Genomic DNA, 24,828 nt, shown 5'->3' with positions numbered 1-24,828 from the left:
CGTCGGCAATGCTAGTTATTACTGCCGATGGTGTTGCCTCTGCCTCAGAACTCACCGACTGTGCTGGTCTAAGGATGTTAGGTAACTTCTCAGGGACTGAATTTGCTAATCGGTAACACGGGAATCTTAACAGTGCCTGCCTCAGGAAGTTGGGGTGAGGTGTGAATGAACTGGAGATCCCTTGATGTTGTAAAATCGAGTAAGCCCAGCCTGACATCAGTCGCCTGACACAGCCAGGCCCTCATGTGTTCTGGGCCAGGAGGAAGAGACAGCCTGGCGGACAAAGCACTGGCTCTGTCAGTATCCGCTTGTGTGGCCTGTGCAAGGCCCACTCATTTCCTGGCCTGTTTTCCCATCTGACCAAAGTAGGTACCAGAGCAGATGATCTCCTGGGTCACTTCCGACTCTGGGTTCCAGGAAACCCTGCACATGGTTGCCTCTTGTCAGGCTAGTGCTTTTCCCAGAAGAGATTTGGGGAGGGGAGTCCTCCGCTGGCCACTTTGTGCGTCCTGTGACCACTGTGTCAGCCTCGTGCCTGCAGCTGTGCTCCCGGACCTCTGGGAACCTGGGCTGGGCTGTCTTTCCCAGAATGGAACAGCCTGCCTCCACAGTGAGAGGAATTTGAAGGCTGTCTAGTGGAAGAGAACAGGCAGAGGCAGTGAGGGGGACTCAGAACCTGGGCTAAGCTCCAAATGCTGGGGGCCAGGGCAGGGGCAGGCACTGGGGGATATGGCAGAAAACTGGAGTTCAGGCCAGGTGAGCAGGACAGAGGCTTGGCACCAACTAATAGGCCTTGGGGTAGAACTGAGCTCCTGACACTTGGGAGGACCTGGTTAGCCTTGCCTTGGGGCCTGAGGCTCCTGTGGGTGAACAGAAACAGGACCACTGTGCTGGACATCTGCCATTTGCCCCTTGAGATTCGCTCTCCACCCTTTCTCCCCACCTGTGCCCCAGGAGGTGTCTTGTATGCATCAGTGCCCCTCTCCCCCTCTGGCTTCCTGTTGGCTTTCCAGGCATCCTCAAACTACGGCCCGTGGGCCACATGCGGCCTGCTGAGGACATTTATCCGGCCCACCAGGTGCCACTGCCTGTCCTGCTTAGCAGCTGACTCGTCCCGGGCCCGCAGTGCGCATAGGAATTTGTTCATAGTTTTTTTTTTTAAACTATAGTCTGGCCCTCCAACGGTCTGAGGGACAGTGAACTGGCCCCCTGTTTAAAAAGTTTGAGGACCCCTGGAATGTGGAGCTTTGGAAGGATATAGAGTGAGGGGGGAGAAACGTTAGGGTATTTAGTCTCTCAGCTCGCTTTCTCCCTCAGAGTCACCTTAAGTTGGCTGCATGCCTTGTCCACAGGTGACAACTCTGTTGGGGTCTCTTCCACGCAGCCCTCTCTGTGCCTGGGTCTGGAAACCATTCTCTCCTCCCACCCCCTTCCAGACTAGGGGTGGTAGCAAAGGAACCCTCACTTCTCCTCTCCTGCCCATGCCTTTGTCAAAATGTCCTTTATTAAACACTCAGGACCCTGTCTGACTCATCTCCACAGCTGCAGAGCAAGAATATTGGAAAGGGACCCTGGAGAGGGGGCAGCAGGGCTCCCCATCCAAACTTTGTCTGGAGTCTGCCCCCATCTTCTTTCCCTGGATTTCTCCAAGGGACGGTCCTGGCATTCTCCCTCCGGATTTCTCAGTTGTTGTGTCTGGAGCAGGAAAAGGGAAGGGAGGCGTGGGAGCCCAGGCAAACCCAAAAGGTGAACATACTGGGCTTCCAGGTCAAGGGCAGACACCAGAGCAGGGGCTGAACTCCAGGTAGGGGGCAGAGGGAGATGGCAGACAGGTTGGGATAGAGGAGCATTTGTGGGTCTACAGAGGTAGCCCATGTGGATCCAGCCCTGCAGCACCCTGCTGGCACTCGGCCCAGAGGTGCAGCTCTCCCCAAGGGATTCAGAAAGTGAGACTAATGCATGAAATCCCTTGGTTTCTAAATACTGGGATCAGTTCAAGTATTAAAATTTCAACCAAATTTGAAATAGCCAGATCTGGATCCCTGGCCACCAGTTTGTGACCTATAAAATACAAGCCCCTCTGATGGGCCTTTCTGATCTCTTTGCTTGTAGGTTTCCCACACCTGGAGCCAGACTGAGAGCAGCCCGGGAGACAGGTGAGTGTTTGAGCAAGACCCTTGGTTCACCTGGGGGGACTCAGGATCCCTACCCATAGCGGTGTGCACACTTCAGCGCCGTTAGTGGCCCCAGAGCTGTTAGTGGTTTGCAAACCACCTGTCTGTACAGTCAGCCACCCCCTATCTTCCCACCCCTGCTGCTCTGACCACCTTTCCAATACTGGAGCTCTCAGCAGCCACTCCCAAAAACCTGTGGGCCTGCAGGTAGCAGGGAGGAAGAGGGGAGCTCCAAGCTGATTGGAAGCTGCAGTTTGGACATATTTCCTGCATGTATGACTTCTCCCCTTTCCAGTCCCCACAGAGCCTGGGTGTTGTCATCTTTACTTCGGTGTGATATCCTACCAAATAGAGGTGCACTCGGATTAGTAAATGTCCTTTTGAGATAAAGAGCAATATTTCTGTGCAGACTGGCTATCATATCAGTCATTCATCCTTTACTATCTTTTAACACCATCATGGAAGTTTTGTTTGTTTGGGGAGGGGGTACTTGAGAAGGGGGAGTAATGTGCCCAGGGCCTGAGCCCAGCCTGGGAGCCTGAAGAGGCCTATCCCCTGGGAGCTTAATGACTGTGAGTCCATCCATTTACAAATGAACATTTGGGGACACAGCCTCCCTTGCCTGGGGCACTGCCTGGGAGTTCTGCCAGTGGCCCGGGGCTTCTACTTCCCCAGCAATGTCTAAGAAATTGTCCTTCACGGTGTGTGCTTGTGTGGACCTGGCTTCATTCCTAGGTGGAATAAGCTTGTTCCCGTGTTTGATAGAATAGAACCTTCCCCAACCAGTGCCCCTCCCCGTGACCTGTCATAGCACCCAAATTGCCACCATCTGTGTCACTCCTTGGGAGTGGATGAGAATGCTTTAAAAGCTTCCTTCAAAATGTCATCTGTAGGTTAGTAGTGGTTATTTCTAACTTATGAGAATATGAGCAATTTCGGTTTTCTGTTTTCCAAGTTTTATGTAATAAGTATGTGTTGCTTTAGTCCCCAAACCCCAGCCCCAAATGCTATCTGGAGTGGTCCAGCAACCCATGGGCACCCATGTCCATTGTAGAAATTATCTGACCAGATTAGCCCCAGCAGATAGCAGGGTTTGGGGAACTGGGACATGGAACAGGTAACTTTTGATGGAGAAGTAAAAGGTGATACTAGGGAAGGATTAAAGATCTATCAAAAGTGAATGTGGCCTCCTCCTCTGATTTTCCTGTGGTCAGGAGCTAAAGAGACAAATTATTTTCTGAAAATAATATAGCCTTGGTTTGTCCCTTTGTTAAAGTTCTTATCACCTCAGAATATAATTTTTCTCCCTCTCCACACTTTGCTCCTCCAAGAGCGGGGGCCCTATCTACTCTGCATTTCCAGGGCTCAGCAAGGTGTTAATTGTATGGGAACTTGTATTTGCTGAGTCCCTGTCCCATGACAGGCACAGAGCTAAGGATGTGATGGGAACCTCTTACTTCAGTTCATCCTGAGAACAAGACAGAATGCTTCTCCCCATTCTGCAGGTAAGGAGACCGAGGCTCAGGAAGTGAAGCAGTTTGCCCAAGGTCACAACCGGTGAGAGGCTGGATAGAAGCCCATGTCCATCTGACTTCAAAGACCTAAATTTTTCCACCACATGCCTGTGAAAGCAACGTCACTTTTTCAAAAGGTTGGAAAATACAGATAACAACTGATTCACAGTTTTACGTCCTTGTTACCACAGGGTTTTATTCTTCCTCTTTGTATCTATCTATGCTTGCTCTGACATGCTACTGCATTCTTCTCTAGGCTGTCACACCACTGTGGCTGTTCTCAAACACTTAGTACGTCAGTGAGAATTTGTGATCCAGATGAGCAGGTGGAGCATCACCTGGTGGGATCAGGTGGGCCTTGTTGGCTCATGTGCCTGTGAGGCACACACCAGCCCTGCCTCCTCCCATCCCTGCACACCAATGCCTCATGTTGCCAGTGAGATCAGAAGGTGGAACAGGACATTTGGGCTGGATGTGGAGCCATCCTGGAGTCGTCCTGTCCCCACAGACCCTGTCCTAAGGTAGTGTGTGTAATGGTTAAACTCTTGGTGGTAGAGCCAGGCAAAACTGACTTTCAGTCCTGACTGCTTCATTCCCAAACTGTAGGTAGCCTTGGACAAGTGAGTGACGGTACTTCTCTGTGCCTCAGTTTCCCAATCTGTAAAATGCATACCCACTCCATCGAGTGTTGTGATTATAGCCAGACCCCCTCCTTCCTTTTCCTTTCTAAGTAACCAGGCTTTAACCTGAAGGGCAACTTTGTCATAGCCAGGGATGGATATCACTTTCTGGCATTGACTATAGCCATATAGTGTAGGTTTTCTTTGTTCTTCCTTTTGTATTTTTTTTAGAGATGTCTAAAATTATTACATAGATTCTAGGGAGCTTTTAATATGTGTGATTAGAAGTTGTTACACCCCCAGAGTGGCATAACTTTATAGAACATTTTAGGAATTTAAAAAAGTTTTCTCTTTCAAAATGTGAGTAACCAGTAATTCCACTTTTAGTGAGTTTGCCCTGAGGAAATATCCCAAGACACATACTAAGATTTATCTACAGGGATGTTTATGGCAGCATTGTTTTTATCAGTGAAAAATGGGGAACACCCATGAGTGCAATAGCAGGGATTGGGGATGCCTCTCATGGCACATATAGATAGTGGAAGGTTCTAGGCAGCCATTGTATACAATGGTTGAGATGAATTTTTAATAACTTAGGGGGAAACATTCAGATTTCAGTGCTAAGTGAAAAGGCAAATTGCCAAATTTAATTCTAACTGAATTTTTAAAAATAGATACAAAGGACATAAGTAAGCAAAGTAGAAAAAGATGAGAGAATGAGAGGGTGGGGAAGTGTGGGAGGGTAACAGGTAAGTTATTTTCTTCTCTGTGCTTTTCTGCATTTTCTATGTCCCACAATGGGATGTTCACTGCGTATATTATTATCACAAAGAGTAGTTATAGTTAAGAAAAATTCTCTGCCCCCACCATATGCGTGTATGTGTGCCAGTCAGCAATATATATTAGCATTTTCCACTCAAAAGAGTTCTTTTTCTCAAAACGTTTTTTATCCAAAGCCAATGCCAATGTCATGTGGTCTTCCATCCCTAGAACTGTCTTTGGGGTCCGTATTAGTTTGCTAAGGCTGCCATAACAAAATACCACAGACTATGTGGCTTAGGCAATAGAAACTTATTTCCTCACAGTTCTGGAAGCCAGAAGGCCAAGATCAAGGTGTTGGCAAGTGTGGTTTCTTCTGAGGCCCTTTTCCTTGGCTTGTAGATAGCCACTTTCTCCCGGTGTCCTCACATGTTCTTTCCTTGTCTGTGTTGTCTGTGCCCTAATCTTCCCTTCTTATAGTGCCATCAGTCATATTGGATTAGGTCCACCCTAATGACTTCATTTTACCTTAATCACCTCTTTAGAGACTCTGTCTCCAAATACAGTCACATTCTGGGCTGCTGGAGTTGGTGCTTCAACAAATGAATTTTGGGGTCACAACTTGGCTCATAATAGGGGCAGCCTGCCTACTTCTGGTGACTGTGGCTATCTATTTTGCAGAGCACGGAGCTTGAAGCTTGAGTAGGAGCAGGGGAATGTAGATGAAAAAGACATTGTCCCTGCCTAGGGGTCCCCAGGGAGGTATAATGCAGACACCTAATGCAAGGAGTACACCTCCTCTCTCCAGCAGGACCCAGAGCAAAAGTATAACCCTTCCTAGCTGAGCCCATCCATCACCAATTGGCTGCTGAAGGTTAGAGCAAAAGAGTTCAGCCCACAAAAATTAATTTTACTAAGAAACTCTCATATACTTCTACTATGCTAAGAAGTAGTGAGATAGCTATAAACAATTAAATCACTCAAATGGACTTCAAAAATAATTTTTCTTAGCATAACTCAAAAACAATTTTTATTTATAAAATCAATGGTGGAGAAAAGGAATAGGATGAGCAAGTCAGTTATGGAAAGTTGTGGTTGTTGAGTTAGTGGAAGCAATGCTGATTATGTCAGTGGGTAATGAGAGAAACAGTCACTGAGAGTGAGAGCAATAGGGAGAAGCTGAGGCAGGCATCCAGTGGCAAGCAGGCACCTTAGATTTAAGGTGAAAGGTAATAGGGAGCCATAGCAGGTTCTTGAGCAAAGGTGGAACAGAATGAGAACAGAGCTAAGAGAGACTGCAGCAGAAAAATCTAGTTAGGAGGCTTTGCAGAAGTGCTGTGATGAGGTACTAGATATATAAGTGGCACTCCAGAGGAAGATTTGGGAAGACGTTATTAGTACTATTTCATTTTTCTGGGCCTTTTTCCATGCCTTTTCCTCTAATCACCCCCAACCTGGTAAACTCCTAAGCACCCTTTAAGACCCCATTCATGGAGCCTCTCTGCCCTGAAGCTTTTCTTGACTCCTAGGAAGTCACTCCTTCTCTTGGGCTTCCCCCCAACTAGAGCACTGGCATACCATATTATGGGGACCTGTCTACACATCCTCCTGTTTGCTCTGGGCCTCACTCAGCTGAGAAGTGGGTGCTCAGCAAGTGTCTGTGGGGCAAGATTGATGATGTAAAGGAAACCAGTGATTGGGTATAGGCTGCAGAGGAAGTTAGGTTAAAATATGATTCCAGGGTGAGTCTATAAAATTCTACAAATTATCAAGTTCCTATTATGAGTGTGGCACTGGTAAGAGAGGAGTAAGCAAGGTCCCTACCCTTGTGGCACTTACAGCCTAATAGGGAAACAGATGATCAAATAATAATTATAATATGATGAATGCTAGGAAGCCAGTTGGCTATGAGAGCCTAATAGTGGGGGAGGATGGTAGAGACAAAGAAGGCTTCCTTAAAGAAGCACTTACTTACAATGAAAATTGCTTCCAATTTTCCATCTACTTGAGTAGGGAGGTCATAGATGTTAGATGATGGACCAAAATGGGGGTGAGAAAAAGGGAAGCCTACAAAGGGCACAGCCGGCACAAAGGTCCTGCGGTGAGTGAGAAGCATTGGAAACACAGAAACTGAGCTTCACTAGGGAGCAAGGGGGAGGCTGCTGAAGGAAGGACAGCATCGTAAGGCCACTATGGTCAGGAGCGTTTAGATTTTAGCCTAAGAACACCAGGAAGCTACTGGAGGGTTATAGTCAGTGAGTGATGGGAACAGATTTCTGTTTTCAAAGACTTCCCTGGCTGCTGCTATGGAGTGAGTAGATGGCTGGGAGCAGGAAAGGGCCAGTTGGGAGTCTGATGCAGTTATGCAGGTGAGAAATGGTGGTGGCCTGGACTCGGTGGTTGTGGGTGGTGAGAAGTGGACCAAAAAGAATGACAGTCAAGATGTGGGCAGAAAAGGAGAGTCAAGAATGACTCCAGGTCTTGGATTTAGGTGAGAGCAGAAAGGAGGACATTCACAGAGATATTTGGGGAGTGCCTTTGCCAAACTCACTTCATGTTGAGCCCCAGTAGTCCTATGTCAGCCCCTCAGAGGGGTTGTGACTCACATGGACCCCCGCAGGTCAGTGGACAGGAATGGCAGGACCTCTCAAAGTCTAGGGAGGTGAAGAGGCCACTGGCCTGAGGCCCAGTGTCAGGGCCCAGGCTGGGTCCCAGACCTGAGCCCAGGCTCTTGGAGTTGTGGAGGGGATGGATGGTTGAGAAAACCTGGCCCCACAATGCATGATAGCTTAGTTTTCAGTATTTTCCTCTGATTCAGCAAAATCTCTTCTCTCAGAACCTTTCCTGGGAAACTGACAATTGATTGTTATTCCTAGAGATTTGCTTGGTACTCACTTTTTATTTCTTGCTCAAATGTCCTGGGACTTCCTGCCCTGGTAGAGGTCCACCCAGGAGTAACCTAAATAACATCTGATGGGTCTGATCCATCCACCTCTCAGATAACTCTGGCAGTGACTCTGGGACACAGGCCAGGAGGTATTAGCATTCTCCCATTCTGCAGATAACAAAACTGAGGCTCACAGAGAGGAGCCACTTGTCCAAAGTCACACAACTCAGAAATGGGAGAAACAAGACTAAACCCCAAGTAAGGAGTTTCCATGTCCAGTGCATTTTTCTCAATCGTGTTTTTTGTCTTTAATTTCTTAGTAACTTTTGATGTAAATGGTCTGCCACATTTTGCTTTCAGAGCATCTGTTTGTTACCTGCTAACAAAGCATGTTTTTTAAAAGGGTTTAAACTGTATAGCCCTATTGTGATTCCTTCCACCTCTATGTAAATAAGCCTATAACAACCAGCTGCAAAGCAAGAGATTCCATGAGATACTAGATCATTTGTATGAAACCTTTCCCTGCACCTGGCCAGTTTTCTTGGTGGCATATATTTATTCATTTGACAAATATTTATTAAGCCTAGTACTGGGAATACAGCAGCAAACCATGTGGCTGTGGTCCCTGTCCTCAGAGAGCTGCAATTCTACTAAGGGAGATGGATGATAAGCAATTACAGTCACACATAATTAATGCTATAAAGGCTCTCGGGAGAATAAAGCCAGTGAGAGGAGAGAGAGGAGGGGAGGGGCTGGAGGGTGGGAAGGGAAGACCTCTCTGAGGAGGTGGCCTTTAGGACTAGAATGAAAGGAATGAGGACCTAGAACATTCCAGGAAAAAGGAAAGGCATAGCCCTAAGGCAGGTGAAGGCTTGGGCTGTCTGGGGAATATGGAGGAGCCAGGATGGCAAGAAATAGAGCAGGGAGCAAGTGGTAGGAAGTGAGGTCAGGGAGGGAGGTGAGTAGTCAGACAGATAGGGAGGACTTTGCTTCATTTCAGGTGGGATGGGGGCATGTGAGAACTCAGGCAGGGGAGTGACTCTGGCTGGCTTGCCTTAACGGAGGCCCCCTGGGCACATGAGTGGAAGCACGGAGACCAGGAAGGAGGCTGCTACAGTAACTCAGGGGAGAGAGGATGGGGCTGGAGAAGGACAGCATCAGAAGGTGGAGAAAGGGGCCCCGTATTCTGAGTAGGTGAAGGTTGAGCTGATTGGACCCACTCTTAGAGTGCGTATGGGGGAAGAGGGAAGGCGAGGAATCGTGGGTGACGCTTGAGGTGTATTTCTGACACCAACTGGGGTACTGAAATTCAAATCTGGTGCTAACTCCCTAGAGTTAGCACAGACACCACCCTCCCCCCAGTTAAAGAACACAGTTCCCAAGGAGACTGTCTCCACTTCAGGTGACAGCCGCAAGTGTGGTCCCCAACCTACCTCATTTCTGATGGGCCAGCTACAACTCTGCGGGTTCCCACACCCACTCTGGTTTGATAACTTGCTGGAATGACTCATAGAACTTGGGAAAGCACTATATTTACAATTGCAGTTCTGTTATAAAGGTTACAGATCAAGACCACCCAAATGAAGACAGACACAGGGTGAGGTCTGGCAGAGTCCCATGAGGGACATGCCACCCTGTGGCACATCGATTGTTCACTAACCAAGATCCACTGGGCTCCTGAGATTTTAGATTTTATTGGGGTTTCATTATGCAGGCACAGGTGATTAAAAATCTCCATCCTCCCTCCCCTAACTCAAAGCCCGTCTTCTAACCCCTCAGTTGGTCTTTCTGGTGATCAGCCCCCATCCCAACTTAGCTGGTTAACATAAACTCATGTGTGGTCCCCGGGGCTCTATTCCAAGGATATAGAGTCTCCCTCCCAGGAACCAGGGGCAAAAGACAATCAAATGCTTTATTATACAACAGGATCTAGAGGCAAGTGAGGCTGAGGATGCCTGGCCCCCTCCTACTCCCGCCCATTCTCACCAGGTAGCCTCAGAGCCAGTTCTTAAAAAGCCAGTGCTTGGCAGGTTACCTGCTGCAGTCCTATCTCATAGCTTTCTGGAACTGCCCTACCTAGTTCTCAGTATCTTCCATGAGCCCCTGGAGGGGCAGTTAGGAGAGAGGAAAGCCCATCTCTTGAGCAGTTGCCATGTGCGAGTGCCGTGCCCGGAGCTTTGTGGGCACTATTTCACTTGAGACTTGCACCACTTCTGAAAGGGTGGGAATCGCTCTCTCCATTTCACGTGCAGGCAGACTGGGGCTCAGAGAGGCCAAGTAACTTACCCTGGATGACCCAGTCAATGAGCACCCAGAGCAGGATGGGAAGCGGTGTCCATGGGACCGCAAGCCTCAGTCTAGAGCAGTGGTTGGCACACCGCGGCTCGCTAGCCACATGCGGCTCTTTGGCCCCTTGAGTGTGGCTCTTCCACAAAATACCATGGCCTGGGTGAGTCTATTTTGAAGAAGTGGCATTAGAAGAAGTTTAAGTTTAAAAAATTTGGCTCTCAAAAGAAATTTCAATCGTTGTACTGTTGATATTTGGCTCTGTTGACTAATGAGTTTGCTGACCACTGGTCTAGGGGTCCTCAAACTTTTTAAACAGGGGGCCAGTTCACTGTCCCTCAGACCGTTGGAGGGCCGGACTATAGTTTAAAAAAAAAAACTATGAACAAATTCCTATGTGCACTGCGGGCCTGGGACGAGTTGGCTGCTAAGCAGGACAGGCAGCCGCACCCGGTGGGCCGGATAAATGTCCTCAGCGGGCCGCATGTGGCCCGCGAGCGTAGTTTGAGGACCCCTGGGTCTGCCTCCTGCTGCCCGGTATGCATGCCCTCAGGCGTGGTCAGTGAGGCTGGTACGACATTGATCCTGAGCTAGTCTCTCAGCTGCTCCTTTCTCCTCCATGCCTTTGCAACCCTAGGGGCCTGCTTTCCTCAAATCCAGTTCACATTGGACTCCACTTTGGAAATCCCTTGGGCAAATCTTGGGAAAGCCCAAGGTCCTGGAAATGCCCCTAAATGAGGCCACTCAAAAACTAAGCAAAGAAAATGAGAAGCTTTAAGAGTCCAGAGGACAGAACTGATTGGTCAGGGCTAGAAGGAAAGGTTAGCCCAGAGCCTAGAATAGTGGAATCTTTTCCTAAGGATGGATGCATAGATAAATAGATGAGAGAGACATAGAAAGGAAAAAAGGGGGGACAGGGAGAAACAAAGGAACCAGGAATGGTCAGAGAGGGTAGGCTGAGTCACAGCTTTTTCCAGACCTGTAATGAGTCCATTGGGAATGTGAGATGACATCAGAAGCAGCACAGTGTGGGGGGTTGAGAGGGAGGGAGCACAGTTGGTTGAGGAGTGACCTAGCACTATGGGGTCATTCACTGTCTGGCCATGAACTCACCCATGAACAGACCAAAGGTACTGTAGTGTCCCAGTGATATTCACCTCTCAGCCCTGAAACATCAAAAGATGCTGAAATTGCAAGTGAGTTCTGCTGTTCATTATTTTTTGAATTTTATACCGATTCCCATTAAAACAAAACCAAAAACCTGGTTGGCAAAGGAGTTAACTCTCATAGGGTTCACCTTCAGCTACCTGGAACTCCCTCCACAGCCCCTCCCCTTGCATAGACAGTCAGAGGGCCTTCCTCCACTCTGTCCAGTGACATTTTTGTGTTGGCAAATGGTTTACATCTGCCCTCACCAATGACCTTTAGTTATATGTTTTTTTAATTTAGTTTAGTTCTTTAATTTTCTACCTCATTTTACACAAACTCGCAAAGATCCTAGCTTCAGCCAGGCGTGCCAAGGAGGCTCGTAGTAGCAGGACTGATCAATGCCGGGAGGCTGCTTGCGGCTGCCAGAGCCGCAGTCCTGAGTGGGGGTGGCTGCGGGCTCTGCAGCAGTGGCTCTGTCCGCCTCTGATGCTGGCAGCCAGAGCTCCGGACAGCTGCTCACTCTGCAGAAGAGCCTAGGGTACCGGAGAGATTTGCTCCTCTGTCAGCACTCGCCCAGGACACACTTGGAAGGGTAAGTGAGGGGCTGCAGGTGCTGTGGACAATGGAGACTGGGAAGGAGCCAGGGGCTCTGGGACTTCTAGAAAAACAAAGCTGATAAAGCTGTTGCTGCTGCGGTTGAAGGAGGAAATAGCTCAAGAGCTATTCCTGGTGATTCTGTGAAGTAGCAGCAGGACTTGGCTCTGTCTACACTTGAGGTGGCCCAGAATTCTGGGGAAGGAAGGTTGCTATTGGCTTGCACCCAAAGCAAGGCGGTTATAGGACTTCCCCGAAGGAACTGCGCTCCTTCCCTCATTCTTTGCCAGGACCATATACATGCCAGGCTCCCTGCTGGGTACCAGGGGGTTCGAGGAGCACTAGAATGAGGCCTCTACCTAGAAATACTCCTAGTCTTGCCAGGAGGATGGTTGTTTAGATAACTGTAGTGTCATGTGATATATGAAAGGAGATGGTCTGTCAAAGTCAGGAAGAGGTTAACTGGGCTTCGGGTGCTAGAGAATATTTTATAGATAAGGGGCCATTTGGGTTGGGTCTCAAAGGATGAGTAGGAGTTCCTCAAAAGGCAGCCAAGATGTTATGGACATACAAAAAATATAATAATGTGTGATAACGGGCTCATCAGGCCTGAGCAGAGGTTATGGAAAGTTAGCAGAAGAGTCCGATAGGGCCATATCATGAAAGGCCTCAAATGCCAGGTAAAGGAGTTTGGACTCAGTCCTGCAGGTAGGTGAAAGGCACTGAAGACTTTAAAACAGTGGTGTGACATGGTCATTTTTGCATCTTAGAAAACTCAGTCTGGCTATAGCATGGACAGGGTGAGGAGAAACACCGTAAGATCCGGAAGAGAAAAACGTGACCTCAAAGTCATGGAGGCCAAGGCTTTAGACTGAGACCATGGAGTCAGAAGGTGGGAACAGGGGGCAGCACTGTTCTTTTCTGAGGTTGAGTGGCAAGGCTGGTGAAGGATCAACTGTGAGGGAAAAGGAGGGCAGGGCACTGGGTGGGCGATAGGGCCTCTTGATGAGAGGGGACATGCGGGAGGGAGGAGCAGGTGGAGGGAAGAAGGAAGTAATGAACTCCATGAGAAAATCTCTGGAGGTTCCTAGTCAAAGCTGGATTCCTATTACTCCACATGTGGACACTGAACTTGTGATATCAGCCATCAGTCAGACAGCAAGGTCTTACCCTGCACCTACTGTGCGCTTAGCCTCATATTGGGAATCATACTGAGTACAAATATGGAAAAGAGGTGTCACATCCCCACTGTGGGCATATTTTCCAAATATTGAAAGGGAATGCAACTGTGCAGAGCCTAAGCTTGAAGTTGGGCATTTAAAATGACCTCGTGTTTTGGCTAGATGCCAGGAGACCCTGGACAGGATGGCAGAGAGCCAGGGGAGGGGTGACTAGAGACTAGTTAATTGAGCATTGCCTCTGCCCACCATTGACCCTTCTCCTAGAAGGCCAGAGATTCTGCTTGGCTTTGGAAAAGACCTTAAGGTTAGTAGAAAGCCCCAGTGCTGGAGGTGTGGGGGATCTCCCAGGTCAAAGTCACCAGGACAGAAAATTTTATTGTATTGTGCTGGGCATTCCCCTGTCTGGACATATTCAATCCTCACACAAGAGGATCAGAGAGGCAAAGCATCTAGCCATGTCATACAGCCAGTACATAGTAGAACTGGGTTCCTGCCCAAGCCTGGCCAACTTGGGTGTAGGGTTTCTCCTCTCCCTATACTGACCACCACACTAGTGGTGCACTTCAGTCTCTGGGTGAATTGAGAGAGTACATGTAAAAACAGTATGAGCCCTAACTGGTTTTGCTCAGTGGATAGAGCATCGGCCTGCGGACTGAAGGGTCCCGGGTTCGATTCTGGTCAAGGGTTGCAGGCACATCCCCAGTAGGGGGTGTGTAGGAGGCAGCTGATTGATGTTTCTAACTCTCTATCCCTCTCCCTTCCTCTCTGTAAAATATCAATAAAATATGTTTTAAAAATAAATAAATAAATAAATAAATAAATAAATACAGTATGACATTCATCCCAGAATTATCGAAATAGAGGGGTGTGTGTGTGTGTGTGTGTGTGTGTGTGTGTGTGTATAGACTTCTTCATCATACTTATATTTATTGAGCACCTACTATGTGCCAGGCCTTGGGGATATAGCAGTGACTGAGACTGACATTGTCCAGGCTCTCAGGGAGTTGTGGGTGGGCATATGGGGAAGGCCTTTTACATAAGCAGATATGTACAAACACAAGCACACACATAGGCATGCCTTGGTGTTCTAAACCAATGTTAGGAGGATAGACACATTCACCTCACCCAGACACACACAAATACATGCCCCCATGCTCACACTCACAATATCCACCGCTCCGTGCACACCTGTTCACCCACAGGAGTTAACTAAAGAGAGGGATCTAGAACGATAGCCTGATATGGTAGCAGGAGGATTTGAAGTGCCGCTTGCCCTACTTCTCCACAAAGGCCATTGCAGGATCTCAGTGCAGGCTCCTATATCCACCCCCCTCCTCCCACCAGTCACAGTTGAGCTCCTGGAGTTAAATGGTGCAGACTGCAGCTTTGCCCAGGGACTCTGCTGAGAGTCGTCATCACCATCTGTTAAACATGGGCATAGGCGCTTGGTGTGCATCGTCTATCACCTTTACTCCAGCCCAGGAAGTGGATACAGTTGTTACCTCCGTTTTATAGGTGAGGAAACCAAGGCTTACAACACCAGTGAAGCCAAACTAAATATACCTGGGGACTGCAGTCTGCAGCCTCTCCTGGACATCTTGTCTAGGGCCTCATTCAGCTCGAACAGAGCCTAGACTTGAACCCTGAACTCCTCAACTGAAAACAGCAGCCCTGTGTGAGGGCTGCTCAGGATGACCTGGATGCCAGGGGCCACTTTGGACAGTGGAGTCCTGAAGTCTTTCCTGTCGCTTTCTGAAAAGCTGAGACCTCCCGAGACATGGGCACTTCTTTCCTGACACTCCAGGCCTGGTTCCTGGAGCCACTGTCCAGTTTCCTTCACGCATGGCCCCTTTGGGCAATGACTTATCAGGTGAGAAGAGAGAACTTTGAGCCAAACAGAGAGGCAGAAGACTACCGCTCAGGGTGGTGATCAGGCCAGCTTTGCATTCCCCACCACACTCCAGCCTGTCTCTCCACCATACAATGGGGATAATAATTGTATTCCAATTGGGTTCTTTTGAGTGTTAAATAAGTTTCCACATGTGAAATACTTAGCCCAGAGCTTGCACACAGGCCAGCACTGTTGTTTTGTTACTATTAGCATCTGCCCATCCACCCACTAGTGATTTCCTATGGGCCTGTCTGGTGGAGGAGTTAGTGTGTTATGCTTTAGAGAGATGGGGGAAGCTCACTTTCTAATAGGGAGATGGAAGTATGAATAAACAAGGGTGCTTTGATGTTTAGGGGGTTGTTTCCTCATCAGACAGGGTGAGGAAGGAGATTCCAGGAAGAGGAACCAACAGAGGCAAAAGGTCAGGGCAAGAACAGTCAGATGCACTGGAGAAACTAGACATGGAACAGGAAGAGCAGGTTCTGCTATCCACAGGACCCAGACACTTGGGTGTAAGGCAATATGGAGGGGTGGGAACTGTGGCCAACTGGAAAGTGCTCTGGGGGAAATAGGACTCAGCTCTAGGCAATTGTTGTGAAGGAAAGCTGGCCCAGTATTGCCAGGTCTTCCAGGTTTTGAAGAGATGCCAGGAACCTAGGTTTTTATGTGAAATCTCATAACTTTGAAACATGGGGCCAACACTAGGGAAGCCAAACAAAATATACCTGGTGAGTACCATCTGCAGCCTCAACTGTAGACCCTAGCAGTGGGGTGGATGGTGAGTGGTGTCACCAGAAGAAATGTAGCTGTGGTTCCAGACTCTATGTTGTGCCGGCAGGCTGGGTCTGACATTTGGGTCCAGGATCTGCCACATAGGTGATGCCTAATTCACACTTGCTCTACAGATGAGTCAGGGAATTTGGACTTTATCTGGAAGCTCAGGGGAGACTCTGAGGTTGGGAGCAGAGGAGTGAGGTAATGGGAAGTTTGTCTTACGGCTATCACTCCATATGCCACAGGGAAGCTGGCTTGGAGGGGGGCAGATGACAGGCAGAGAGGCGGGTCAGGATGCTTAACAGGACTCCAGGCAGAAGGTCATACTGCCCAGGACCAAGACTATTGGGTGAGAGGAGAGGAGTCCAATCTATGCAGAGATGAACTTGGAGAGTGCAGGAGAGGAGAGGCCAGGGTGTGCCACCAGCTCCCTGACCCACCTGGTGACCCAGTGGTGCTTCTCACTAAAGAAAGTAATTGGGGATGAGAAATGTGCAGGGGCAGTGAGAGGAGGTATGATAAGTCTGGTTTGGGCCAAGTTAAGTTTAGATGCCCATGGGACACCCAAGGAAAGATGTGTCCCTGCCAAACATGCAGGTCTCAAGAGAGGGAAGGCTGAGGACTCAAAGTTACACCCCCATCTGGCTCTCACTGTCTCTCCAGGGACCCTTACGCTCACTGTGCTCTGTAGTCTGAGTTGAGAAGTTTATTTCTTGGGTTTTGGTTTGTGTTTTGTTCCTAGAAAGGCTGAAGAGGGAGAAGGTGGATTGATCCTTAGTGCCAGAACAGATGTCTGTGAACACATCAACTCTGATAGGCTCTCCCCACCCACCCCATGATGTGGGCAGCTGGTTGTGGGGCAGGAACACATGGATTACCCAGGCCCCACAGTTACTACATAATAATACCTTATTCCCAAAAGCCAGTCTCTGAGCCCGGCTATTTTGTGCTCTTGCAATGGGATTTTACCTGCCCTTGAGAGAAGAAAAGGATTTGCTAAGCAGATTGATGGTTTAACAAGCCCACTTAGGAAAGCAGGCTTTTAGCAGCAGCATTTGCATTCCAACAATGAGTGTACAAATTATAAATGACTTCTTGTCTATTTTTAAAGTAGTTTTAAGACTTCTCTTCCGCTGTCAAGAGTGTCACTGAGTGTACCAAGGATATTCACAACACCCCTGTGCTCCTTTTGGGAAAGGAAGGAAGGAAGGGAGGGAGGGAGGGAGGGAAGGAGGGAGGGAGGGAGGGAGGGAGGGAGGGAGGGAGGGAGGGAGGGAGGGAGGAAGGGAGGGAGGGAGGGAGGAAGGGATTATTCTATTATAGCAGTGATTTTCAACTGGTGCACCACAAGAATTTTTCTAACATGCAATACCTGACTATTTAGTCATGGGCACTGACCGCTTTTCCCTTAGATAAAGGAGGGGGAACTCCAGCCCCGGGCCATATAAGGCTCTGAAATCATTTGGTCTGGTCCTGCCAAGGCATTAGAGATCAGTTAATTAAATGTTTGACCAAATATAGCAGGCTAATTTTTAAGTTGATAATTTTGTATGGCCCAAGAATGATGTTATAAATATCCAAATGGCCCTTGGCAGAAAAAAGGTTCCCCACCTCTGCTTTAGATTGTCAATTAACAAAACGACAACAACCAACATAGCAATAGCTGTCTGGTGTGAATGGATCAAAATTATACCTATTTTTTTTTTGTCAGATTGGCATAAGCTATATTTTTTGGTGTGCCACAGAGTTTTAGTCATTAGTTTATGTGTGTCATGAGATGAAAAAGGTTGTAAATCACTGTATTCGAGAACTAGCATTCATTGAGCATCTGCCAAATCACCAGGCACTGTGCTAGGCATTTTAGTGTCATTTAAGGCTCACAGTGGTCCCCAGAGAGGTGTCTATTTTGTCAATTTTTACAGAGGAAAGAAGGTGAGGCCCAGAGACAGGGCTGCCAGTGCAGATATGCTCAGCTTGCAAGGACCAGGCCACCCCGGTCTGAGTTCTTTCTAAATACACCTCACAGGGGTTTCTCACTAATTCAAGTTTCTGTCACTTGACCAGAGCAGGAATGGTCTGAAATTATAGCTTATTGGGATTTGGAGAGCTGGGGCGGGGGGTGGCGGGGGAGCCTAAAGGGAAGGAAAAGGTGGAAGAGGGAGCTAAGTCAAGAAAAGGACTTGTTCATCCACCCATTAGTTCAGAGAGAAGAAACAGCCGTACAAATGGAGAAGGAGGGAGTCTCTGAAGGAAAGTATCAAATATGACCTGGTTCAAATCCCAGCTTTGCCAGAAGCACCCCTTGGACAAGTCCTTACTCTCTCTGGGTCTCAGTTTCTGCATCTGCAAAGAATGGAGTTTGTCCTCCAGATCAGCTTTCCCCACCTACAGTCATTTGTGTTGTGCTTACAATTTTCACCATGTCCGAAAACCACCTGCACTATTATCCACTTATTCTTACTTTTATCTATTCATCACTTTACTTGCTTATACTAGTTTAAAGATAAACTTTATTATGCAACTTAAATGGAATAGAAATCACTTGTCAGTCATAGAAGCTAACCATCAAATAAATACCAAAAAGAATAAAAATATATTATTATGTTAAATTCTACCCATCTGTTGTGGCCTGAGGTCTGCTCCCCACCCCCACCACTCCCATCTCTGTCTCTGTTAGAAGGGTAGGGGTTCAGCAAGTGCCAGCAGATGGGTGTTAAAGACACACTGGCTTTGAGCTGAGTCATTTTTCCTGGAAAGAACCAGCACGAAGAAAGGGAGCTGGAACCCCGTTTCCCCATCGTGGGGCAGCGTCATTTAGCCCCTCCTGAAATTCCCTCCCCAGCGGTCTCCAGGGTCTGAGGTCATGCTCTGCAGAAAGCCAGGCCAGATGTGGTTATAACCCTGCTGGCACTGACACAGCCTGGGGAAATCTGGGCTTGGGAAGTCCACAGAGGGGCACGAAAGAGGACAGGAAGTAGGCAGGATTCCAGGTCAGCTCCCCTTTCTGTGACCAGGAGGTGACTGTGCTTTCATGCTTCCTCCCTTTTGGTGAGGCTGGGGAGGGCAGAGCCGCTACAAGGGGCTTCAACCCAGCAGTCTTTCTGCCTTCCTGGCTTGCTGCTCGAGCCTCATTTTCTTCCTCTGCCAGGTGGGAAGGACACCTGGAAGCCCCTCAAGCTTGCCCTGGGTCACCTTCAGGGTAGGGCAGCCTATAATCCCTGTAATCCCATATTAATGAATTTATGTGCCCAGGATCAGGCTTAGTGGGGAGAAATGGAAAAAACTAAGCAAGCTCCTCTCTCTCCCTGGGAGGGTAGGGGTAACCGACAATGCTCATAATGGAGTCAGTGGTGCTAAATCCCTCATCAACACTGAGCCCTAGTCAGACTCCTTTGGGCTCCAACCAAGTTCTGGGGTTGTGGGTCCCCTCTGTGGCCTTCTCTGCTGTCGTGTGAGCTTGTACGGTACGTGCGTACGTGCATGAGTGGATTTTCCCCTCCTTGCCTCTGATGGGGCCTTCCCTACTTGGCTTTGCTCAGCTGCTGGCCTTAATGAGGAGGGAGGACAGGGAATGGGAGGGATAGACTTACTCTGAGCCACCAAGAGCAGACAGAGAATGTTAGATTAAAAGAATCTTAGAGACTTCATAGTGTATTGTTACTCCACAACCAGGGTTCAAATTATGACCTCCATTTCACAAATGAGGAAACCAAGGCCCAGAGAGAGAAAGGTCTAACAGCCTGTCTGGGGCAGAGCCAAGCCAGACCCGGGCTTCCTGACTCTGGCCCAGGCCTCTCTACCTACATTATTCCTCCTCTCAGGGGAGCTGATGTGGGTGGCTTCCGTCAGAAATGCCCTGCCAAGTGGGTGTTCATTAAATGGACCTTGTGCTCGGGGTTTGATCCAATTAGACTCTTATCTGTGCTAATGCTAAGTGTTTCAGGAGCATCTTTGCTCACACTCACCTCCAGTCGTGGCTTCTATGGACACCTTCCCCTTGAGGTTGTAGCCTGTCCTTTGCCAAGCTTGACACACGAAACTCACCTGGGCAGGCAGGCAAGGCTGCCCAGGCTCCCAGCACACATAAGAGGACTGCTCCCCACTTGCAGGGTGTCCTCTCTGTGTGCACCGGGACCTCTTCTTTCAGAGCATCTGACTTGTGCAGGCTCAGAGTATGTCCAGGTCTTGGAATCTGGGGTCTTGTCTGACTACAGGATGGACTCTTTAGCTGCTGGATGATGAGTCACAATTACAGACCCAAGCTCTCTCTGGGGGACTTCTCAGTTTTGCCCTGCCTCTGACACTTCATCTAGTCTCTGTCTGACCTCCATCTGTTTTCCATGGTCACCCTGCTCATTCCAGCTCATCTTCCCAGGTCCTCCCCAACTTTGCAGGGAGGGAAGAAGTTGGCTTTCTGGTGAGTAAGGTACCTGTTGTTCCCCAGGTCCCCCTAGGACAGTTGCATGCAAGCCCTCAGAGCCCCCTGCCCAAGTCTGAACCAGAGTTGGCACGGGTTGGGCCAAGAGCAGAGAGAGGGCTGTCCATCCTGCTGATGGAGAACTAAAGCACCAACCCGTCTGGAGTTTGAAACCAGAAGCTTGTGAGTAAAGCCATAGCCGACGCCACTAATGCCACCGAGCCAGTTCCCACCATGAAAGGGCCTTTTGTTTTATTCCCTGGTTCCTGGGTGAGCAGTGATTCCATTTTAATTAAATACTCAGCAGCTGAGGCTGAGCAAGCTGCCAGAGCCCTCTTCCCCGGGGCACAGGGGGAACGACAAAGGAGAGGTGAGGGGCCCCCACCCTGGCTGGAATTGTGAGCAGGAGCAGTGGAGCCCGGGGAAGGTAGTTCTATGCTGGTCAGCAGCTGGTTAATGTTCAGTACAGAGGAATTCACCCTGCAGGATGCCAACCTTCCTTGGGTGTCCGGTTAACGGTACCTTCAGGGACACACTTGGGAAATTAAAGCCAAGGACAGGAGGAAGATATATTTTTTTTTATTTTGCACAGACCCAGGAGGGACTCAGGGAGGGGCTGATGTAGGGCTGTGCTGGGATGGCAGGCTTTCTACCCCCTGCTGACCCCAGCCCCTCTGCTCTCTGATACCATCTTCTCCGCCTGCCACATGTTGGCTTCTTGCTCAGAAACAGTCCACTATTCAGCAAGACAGCACAGACAAAACTCTGAATCAAGAGACCTGAGGGAAAACTCAGCCCAGTTACCTTCTGATCTTACCTCCACCTTGATCCTTGTCATTGAGGTTCAAATGTCTCCTCCCCTTAGAAGCCCTCCAAAATCTGGCTTAACTCCTACCACCCCACATTCTGTGTTACCCATCATGCTGAAATCATCTTGTTTGTGTATTTGAATTCTTGTGTGCTGGCTGTCTCTCCCCTATAGAATGTAAGCTCTGTGAGGTCAGGGGCTTGGTCTACTTTAGTCACTCAGTGTCTGGCACAGATCAAGTGCTCAGTAATGGTTGAATGAATTAATACACTTCGGTAAAGTGTATTCCACCTGATGGCAAAGACTCTACCTAAAAATGAGACATAGGGTAAAAGTCCCTTGTGAACACCCTGATTCTGGGGCTAATCAGCAGAGTTTCCCTGAGCCCCTGTCCTGCTCTGTGCCAGTCTCTGTGCTGGGCAGTGTTGGGGTACAGAGATGAAGCCAGCACCATGTCTACCCTCAAGGGGCTGTAAGTCAAGGGGAAGACAGACACAGAATCACAGTTCAGTGGGATACAGCTGTAACGGAGGGGACACTCTTGGAGGAGCCAACAATCAAGGAGGATGAGCAAGAGTCCCCTGGCAGAGAAGAGCCCACAGTTAGAGGTGGAGTGTCCAAAAAGGGTGGGGCCAGTTCTGAGAACCAAAGGTGAGAAATGGCAAAGCCTGGAATTGGAGGATAAGTGAAGATCTGTTTCTAAGGGGCTTCAAATGCCACACCCCGGCTCCGACTGCAGTGGGAAGCCACTGAAAGTTATTCAGCAAAGGCAGTGTACCAGCAGAGCTGTGTGTTAGGAAGATGCCTCCAGCAGGAGCTTGGAGTGTGAACTGAGGCCCTAGAGGATGTAGGGCCTGCCTTTGCTCCCTCTGGGGAAAGGGAATATGATCCCAGACACTGGGCCACTCTCTGAGGACGATTGTAAGTGCAGGCCTCTGCAGAGGGTCTGGTGGTAATGCAGGGGGAGGGGGATCACTTACCTGTTATAAGATATGCTTCCCTCTGAAAGGGATAAATGTCTTCCTAGACCAGAGGCCAAGAGGGCAGGTACCACGTCAGTGTTCCCTGGTATGATCTCTAGGCCTGAGACTGCAGGTCATCACCCTGCTTAGTTTGTTCCAGGACTGAGACGCCACCTCGGAAATGTTATCCTCTTGTTTAAATGCATGTTGTGCGGTCAATCAACAAACACTTATTTAGGGCAGACCAGGTTTTTGTTTGTTCATTTCCTTGCTTACTTTTTGCTTTATTCTATTCAACCACAGATTCTCCTAGGATGGGGAGTGAGGGGACCTGCATGGGCAAAGGCTCAGAGGTCAGAGTAAGTTTGGAATAAGTTGAAGAGGAGGTTAAGGATATTTTCTTTTAAATCTCTGTAGGCTTGGAGTAGAGTTCTCTTTCTCTCAGTGAACAGTTGGGAGATGTAGAAACACATTTCTTTGTGTCCACCACACATTTTTGTCATTTAAGAACAAAGTTTGTGTCTTTAGGCTACATGCCTGATGACATGTAGACCAAGCCCCTATCCTCATTGTGTTGGCCTTCTCCAGGGGAGAGATAGCCAGTACACAGGAATTCAAATAATTAAGGTAGGTTATCTCTTCATCTTGATAACAATCCATGAAGTAAGAACTGTAATTACCTCCATTTCACAGTTGAGTAAGCTGAGATGCAGAGCAGGTAAGTCACTTGCTCAAGGTCACACAGTTTGGAAGCAGAGCAACTGGGTTTTGAACCCAGACCCTCTACTCACAAACCCTGTTTTTATCCACTACAGCAGTGCCTTGTCCTTTACCTATCTCTGAAGCTAGGTTAGTTAACCGCAAGTTATGTCAATTCACCTTTTTTTTTTGAGGCCTTTCTGAAACATAGACCTCATACCTTCCCGTGAATTCTGGGAAGGCCTGTGCATTCTAAGGAGTCTACTTTGCTGGTGGGTTTCTCACTTATTTTCCCCTGATATCTGACTTTCCGAGTAGCCCTACCTGGAGTCTAATCCTTCCCCTCCTAATTATGTGACCTTCACTGTTTGTAAGTCCTTTTGCTACTTGATCCTTGCCACATCCTTTTGAGAGTTGGTGGCTTGAGGGCCATTTGACAGAGGAAGTGACCAGGGCACAAGTCTTGAGGACAATGACAATAATAAAATTGCAGCAGCTAAAATGTATGCAGGGCTTTCTTATAGGTAGTAGTAGATACTGTTGTTGTTCCCATTTAGCCGATGTTGAAACTGAGGCACCGATCTCTAGAGCAACTCATCCAAGTTCACAGCAAGTAAGAGGTGAAACTGAGGTTCAAACACAGGAAGTCTGGCTCCAGAATCCATACTCTGAACCATTTCACTCAGCTGCCAAACATTTGGCTTATGGGGAGAAGGGCAGAAGCAGTGGCAAATATTTGGGCATGACTTGATTGGCATTACTGCTCCCTACTTTAGCTCCATTGGTGGCTGCCTCTTTCATTCCATCTCAACCTAGGGTTTCGGACTGCCCTGGCCACAACAGAATCCTGCAGGTTTCATGCTTCAGGGGTTGGTTTTAAGTGCTGTTAGTCCTGAGAGGATGTGCTTGTGTGTGTGTGTGTGTGCACGCGCACGCACGCGCATGTGTACTTGCTTGCTGTGCCACATGCAGGTTTGCTGAGATTCCTTGTAGAGTGTGCCTGGGGAAACCTAGCACATCCACGCTCTCCCTGACTCCCTTAGCCTCCTTCACTGAGGAGGAAGTCTTTCTTGACTGTGTTTCTCCCATCCGTGGATGGCAGCTGACTGTAGAGTTTTCATCTTAGGGACACAGAGAAGTGGCCTTTCAAAATAATTTGAGCCTTTAGGAAACTCTGGTTTCCTTTTGAAACTAAGCCATGCAGGAATGACAGCGAAGGAATTCACAATCCTGCCTGGGACTGTTTTTTCCTCTTTGAAGAAATATGGGCTTTTTTAGCTACTGGAGTGACTCTTAACCTATTCTAAAGTGATAGCCTCTCACTCTACAACTGTGATATGGGTCATGCTAATTAAAAAAATGTTTATAAGGACTTTTTTCAAAGCCTTGGCATCTCTCTCGAGGTAATGAGAGACACCTTGGAGACCTGCAAAATATAAATGTGCATGATATAAATGATAAACTTTATTTACTCAGCAGACATTTCTTGGATGTCTATACTGTGCATGATGTGGGACTTACAGTGATGTTCAGACCCACATAGTCCCTGCCTTCATAGAACTTGGGTTCCATACAGGGAGAAGACAATGCACTAGTGAATCAAGTAGATCATTTCAGATAGTGGTGAGTGCCAGGGACCATATGGCATAAGGTGATGTGATAGAATGACGAGAGGCTACTTAGTCAGAGAGGCCCTCTCTGAAGAGGAGGCCTTGGAGCTGAGAGTGCAGTGACAAGCAGGCAGCTTTGCAAAGATCTGAGGGGAGAGCATCCTGGGAAGATGGTACAGTCAATGCAAATGCATCAAGTTGGGAATGAGCTTGGTGAGTTCAAGGAGCATCAAGGAAGAGGACATCAGTAGGAGATGAGGTCAGAGAACTGGGCAGAGGCCATTTACATAAAGCCTTGTAGGCCAATCAAAGAGCTTGGATTTTATTCTATTAAGTAGACTACATTTTTGTTAATTAATAAATGTTTGACTCCATGAAAGGTGATATATTATGGTTATTTTATTGTTTTGCTCTCAAAACAAAATTTTCAAACATCAGGTAAACAATTTTGATTAAGGTATGCAGGTTCTCTTTTTTTATTGTAGTTTTATTTATTTTTTATC

General features: G+C 48.2%; 1 protein-coding gene across 9 annotated transcripts in view; it reads left to right on the top strand.

Annotated features, from left to right (window-relative positions):
• ATP2B2 (ATPase plasma membrane Ca2+ transporting 2) overlaps nucleotides 1–24,828 on the top strand; it is a 380,690-nt gene that overhangs the window by 79,090 nt on the left and 276,772 nt on the right. For 8 of the 9 annotated variants that reach the window (XM_080675183.1, XM_080675181.1, XM_080675175.1 and 5 more), the window contains exon 2: nucleotides 2,113–2,156. The gene's annotated coding sequence lies outside the window, so the exon portion shown is untranslated. Of the gene's footprint in view, nucleotides 1–2,112; nucleotides 2,157–3,679; nucleotides 3,826–24,828 lie in introns of all 9 variants that reach the window. The other variant, XM_080675179.1, reaches the window with a different exon arrangement.

This window comes from Plecotus auritus, assembly GCF_963455305.1.
Source record: "Plecotus auritus genome assembly, chromosome: 6".
In the NCBI taxonomy this organism is placed as follows: Eukaryota; Metazoa; Chordata; class Mammalia; order Chiroptera; family Vespertilionidae; genus Plecotus; species Plecotus auritus.
This window is presented reverse-complemented; position numbering and strand designations above follow the sequence as displayed.